Source organism: Panthera tigris, chromosome B1, assembly GCF_018350195.1.
Source record: "Panthera tigris isolate Pti1 chromosome B1, P.tigris_Pti1_mat1.1, whole genome shotgun sequence".
NCBI classification, from domain to species: domain Eukaryota; kingdom Metazoa; phylum Chordata; class Mammalia; order Carnivora; family Felidae; genus Panthera; species Panthera tigris.
The window spans coordinates 194638822-194644436 of NC_056663.1; the positions used below are offsets into that span (position 1 = coordinate 194638822).

The window sequence follows — 5615 nt, forward strand, 5'->3', positions numbered from 1 at the left end:
GAGCTCTGCGGTGACAGCACAGGGCCTGCTTGGGGTTCTCTCTCTCTCTGCCCTTCTCCCACTCATGTTGTTTCTCTCTCTCACTCAAAAAAAAAAAAAAAGCCTAAAAATAATATAACACCAATCCATATTTCCTTCATCTAGGTGAGCAGTAATGATCAATTTTCTATTTTTACTTTCTTTTTTCCCCTGCTTAATTATTTTTCAAGACATAGAGATTTCATGACATTTCATCCCTAAGTATTCCAGTATGTATCTCCAAGACATAAGGAATTCTCCAATATAATTATGACATCACTGTGACGCAGAAGAGGAGGTTCCCATATTCAGATGAGGAAGGATGCTCAGAGCTGTGTGGGGCCTGGGCAGATGATTCACTTTTCCCTCCTCATGCAGGTGCTGAGTTAAAGAGCTTAAATTTCGGAGTGCGAATTCCTTAAATGCCGAGTTGAGGGGCTGGGGATGGTGTTTGGAGAGACGGTGAGCCGACTGCAGGCACCAGGTAGCACCTGCGTTTGGAGTCTTCCTTATCCCGTTTCATACACATCAGTGCCACTCAAAGTGTAGAGAATGTTTAGGCTCCCGTAGCCAGTGGAGTCTGGGGGACATAGCTGGGCATGGTCTACTTCAAAGCTGAAATTCTTAAGAGTTCTGTTTGTCTTTTAAAAAATAGGAATTCCGTTCATAGCCTCCGTAAGTGTGTCTTGATACGTATTCATGAATTTCTTCATTCTTTCGTGCAACACATGTCTTTTGAGAACTAGCTCTCCCCAAGTACTGGGTACATGCTCATGAACAAGTTGGACCCAAGAGGTGGGATATTTTTATCCTCACTTTCCCACTCCACTTTTCCAGTGAAATTAGCATTCCATAGGAGTCGCCATGCTGATCCCACGGCTTCCTGTGTTCCCTTTGGTCTTTGGCACACTTAGCTTTGTAGGAGCACCCAGGTTGGAGAGGTGAAACTGTAAGGTTTCAGGCCCCCAAACTAGGAGGTGTCCACGGGCAGTGACTGGTGCAGCTGTCTGGTGAGACACCGTGCTTGCGAGGTGGCTGCCGGCCCTTCACAGTCTGGTTTGCAGAGAATCAGATTCAATTAGTGTCCATTGTATACCTACTGAACTTTAGTGGGTTTACAAAGATGAATTAAGGTAGGTTCCGGGCTATGGAGTAGAACGATGTGTAGCAAACTATATCAAATTGTTATGGGGATCTTTAATGTTCATGACCTCTGGTCCTATATTCTATAAGAACCTATTATTCATTCATTGATTGATTGATTCATTCAACATATATTTATTGTGAACCTCTATTTTAAGGGTTGGAGATGACGAACAAGACCGAGTCCCTATCCTCAGGAAGCTTACCTTCTAACATGGGGTTCTAATCCTTTCCATAAAACTTGGGTTTGCCCAGTGGCTTATCATTTCAAAATATCTTTTCATCATGTCTAATTTTGATATAACATTCCATGGAATAGGCAAATCTTCTTATTCCAATTATATAGGACAGGAAATCAAAGTGTAGAGAAATTAAGAGGCTTGTGGATAAAACAACAGGTCTGGAATTTCAAGGTCATGCTCTTTTCTCTGTATGACATGCATTCAAGCTACTGAGGTACGTAGGCTGCGTATAGCACTGCACTGAGCCCTGGGGATGCAAAGATGAAGGCTCCTGTATATGTAGACTAGTCCTGACTCCTACCCTGAGATCCAATCTTTTAATAAAGCCAGAGGAGAACAACTAAATTTCTTCCGCTCCCCTTCCCTCCATCCATTCCTTATGCATCCTCCTCGTATCAGCGAATAGTACCACGATTCACCCACTTGACCAAACCAACATCCTAGGGATAATGTTGGTTTTCTGTTTACTGCATTCACCCCCAGATCTTAACAGCTCAAGTTCCAGAATATATTCTAAGTGTGTTCAGTTGTCTCCATCTCCACTGTGACCTACACAGTATGACCACCCCTTTTTCCTTTCTGGACCTTTAAGATACCTGTCCGGTTCCTGATCTTACTCTCCAAAGAGCAGACTGAATGAACTTTGAGAAACCTTAAATCATGACACTTCCCTGTTTCATATCCCCTAATGGACTCAATTCCTCTTAAAACAACATCCTGCCTCTTTCCTGGCCTACAAGGTACTGTGTGATCTAATGTCTCCCTTCCTCACCCTCATCTCCAGTCAACCCCTCCTCACCCTGTGACCCCAGTTGTGCTCACTCACACCAGCCATACTCATGTTCTTTCTATTCCATGAAAACCTCAAGCTGATTTCCATTTTAGGGTCTTTGCCTTTTCTCTTGATTCTCCTATGGGCAGGCCCTTCTAATCAGAATAAATGTTCTAATATTTAATCTGCTCAGATTAAATGTCACTTCCTCAGGAAGACCTTCTTTGACTTTCCCCCAACATTCTAGCAGGGCACCTTACTTTAGTCTTCTGTGTAATACTAATCTCTATCAGATATCACTTCTTGTTTATTTGCTCATCTACCTATTGTCTGTATTCTCCAGTAGAGAGTAAGCCCCAATGGAATAAGAATCTTGTCCATCATCTTTATTCCTGTACCTTCAATGCCCAGAACGATGGCTGGCACATAGTAAGTGCTCAGTAAACATTTCTGATGGAAGGAATTAATGAAGTCAGGGCTGTTGCTTTCCAACTTTGGATAAATTTACCAAGTCAGTGCTCAAAGCAGCTGGTTGTAGACTATGACAAGGTAAGGACCCATGGGTATAAATATCTCAGCGTGGTAAAAGCGTAAGGTGAGGAAGTCAAGTGCTAATCCTCTAAGTAAGTAAAGTAATGAATCCAGGGATTGTTTTCTTGGCAAACCTTGTCTTTCAGAGGCTCTCAGGTAGTGAATATGCCACGAGGACCCAATTTGGGCTCAGGGTTTTCCAGTCTGCTCTCTTAATACCCACGGAATAACCATGTGATGTGAAACTTCACCACTTTTTGGTACAGGTGAGAAAATGATGTTCAGAGAGATGAGTTAACTTAATCAGTTACCTGTCCAAGGAGAAGCAGAGATGCGATCCAAACCCAGGGCTGTTTCGTTGCTGAGTCTTCCTTCTGTTCCATGTCTCTGGAAGCCAGTGGCACACTTGAGAGCAGGGCCTTTTCAAGATTAAAGAAAGAAATATGTAGGTGACTGGAAAAGTCATGACATATCTGAGTGGTTGATGTTCAGACTCGTGGTGAGTGGAGGACCAGGCTGAGACAACCCTCTGTTTGAGTGTTGTTTTCTTTTAAAAAGAGCAATTTCACTATGAGGTTTGGAAGAGCCTTCCTCAGAGAGAGCCCAATTATAGGGGCGCCACATTCAAAATGCAAGAATGCCTGATTTGTGCTTTTTTAAACAGTAAAAAGAGCTCTGAAACATATTAAATTTTTATGAGGTGTGTTGCTGACTAAAATTTTTTTGAGCAAATAATCATACAAAAAGAGTAGACCGCATACTTAAAATTAAAACCTCCAAATAAGAAAAATATTTATTAAATAAACTTACACCAAGCCACAGTGGCCTTTCGGACGGGCTTTCTCCTTGAAATATGAGGCCATTTCAATTCTTGGAATAATTTTAATCAACACATTGATGGGTCATTATTCGAGAATGGCAATCTGTGAGGTACAGCCCATCGTATAGAGAGTCCTGGGCTAAGAGTGAGAAGACCTGGTGAATTAGTCTCCTTACTAACTGTGTGGGCTTGGGAAACCAGAAGACTCTTGGGAATATAGTGCCGCCATCTTTAAAACAGAGAGTGGTATATCTCCTCATTGCCTCTTAAAGTGATTGTGGAAATCATATGACTAATGGCTGTGAAAACGCTTTGAGGTGTGATGGAAGTGTAAAAAACCTATTTATGATATTAACGGTATGAATTATCCCAGTAATGCTAACAAGTAGACTTATTTGCAATGCCCAAGAGAAGGCGACTTTTATCTTAGAACTCTTTTCTCTTGTCCTTCCCGTGTAGCCCATTCCTAAGAACTTTTAAGTCTTTCACCCTACAATAGATCATATTTGTTATTTTTTATGGCCTCTGCTACAAATATTGTCTATTCCCTTGGATCCACCTATTAATGAGATTTAAAAAAATCATGCCGTTAGTTCCTTTTTCTTCCAGGCCATCCTGCTATCATTCACCAGAGCGAAAATATTCCATAACATCCTGCTGACCATCAAAACCCACTCTTCTACTATACAAACATCCAATTTGACCTACGCCCTCCACCGTTTTATTCCTATACCTACGTTCCTATGAGAAGGCTTAATTTGTAAGCTAGACACAGTAACAGATTAACAACAACAACAATAAAATGGAACAGTTATCACCGTGTCCTGTAATAAAAGTTGTGTGAATGTGGTCTCTTTCTCAAAATATCTTGTTGTCCTGTACTCACCCTTCTTCTCTTTGTGAGGAGGTAAGATCATCAAATGCCTGCATGATGAGATGACAGAGGTGAATGATGTGGGCACGTGACGGCATTAGGCTACAAGTGACCTTCAGGAGGAGGATCACCTACCTCTAGACCAGGGTTGACCTTTGATTAGCAAACGGTAGAAAGTGATGCCGAGAGTGAAGAAGAGGCTACTACAGTGCATTTAAGTCTTTCACAGTCTTGTCACCTCTGATCTGAACCATGTTCTCAGCTGGAGCTCCTTTATCTAGTCCATTGAGAGGTGGGTCAATCAGACTCTTCCTCAATGTTTTCCCAAATTCATTATTTGTGGCAGTGTCTTTCAAGTCCTTGGCACAATTCATAGTAAGAAATATATTTTACGTTGAGGCCCAATATATGCACACGTGCATGCACGTGCATGCAAAATAAAAATTTCCACAACCAAAAATTATCCGTGTCTATGTAATACACTCTTGAGTTTTATTCTATTCTAGTCTCTCATTAAAAAAAAAATCTTGGGCTACCCAGGTGACTCAGTTGGTTAAATGTCCAACCCTTGATTTCGGTTCAGGTCATGATTTCACGGTCTGTGAGTTCGAGCCCCACATCAGGCTCTGCACGGACAGTGCGGAGCCTGCTTAGGCCTCTTGCTCTCCCTCTCTATTTGCCCCTTTCCTGCTCACTGCCCCTATTTCTCTCAAAAAATAAATAAACTAAAAAAAATTTAAAAAATCTCCTTGCAGCCTACTATGTTGATTTCATAACCCACTAATGGATTGCAGCCTGTAGTCTGAAAAATACTGGTTTATATCATTAACTTTATGGACACAATCCTTTGGGCACTGGCTCTTGATATTTCAAGCTAAACTTTTGGAACTAAGACAGAGTTTTGATATTGTACTTTTAAGCCTTGGCTTCAAGACCATTTTCTCAGTATGAGTTAATAAAAAAAAATTTATTCAGAAACTTCATTCACTATTGATTGCCCCCTGTGGTAACAGATGCCACTGAATCAGGAAAGTAAAGCCTCAGTTATTTTCTCAGTTTCATCCTGTCACGTATCCATCATTGGTGTTGGGATTTGACAAGTTCCAGCAAATAGCTTCTTTCTTCCCTGGGCAAATCCTAAACTGATGGGGAAATAGACGCAGGAATCAGGAAAGATAGCCACTTATCATCTTCATTTCTTGTAAAATGGTTGAG

The 5615-nt window shown here is 41.3% G+C and overlaps 1 long non-coding RNA gene across 1 annotated transcript; it reads left to right on the forward strand.

Moving 5' to 3' along the window:
• The first annotated feature begins 304 nt into the window (after positions 1-304).
• LOC122238118 lies at positions 305-4328 on the forward strand. The gene is made up of 3 exons (XR_006217079.1): positions 305-502; positions 2853-2972; positions 4136-4328. It is a non-coding gene; the product is annotated as an uncharacterized LOC122238118 (long non-coding RNA).
• Positions 4329-5615: the final 1287 nt, after the last annotated feature.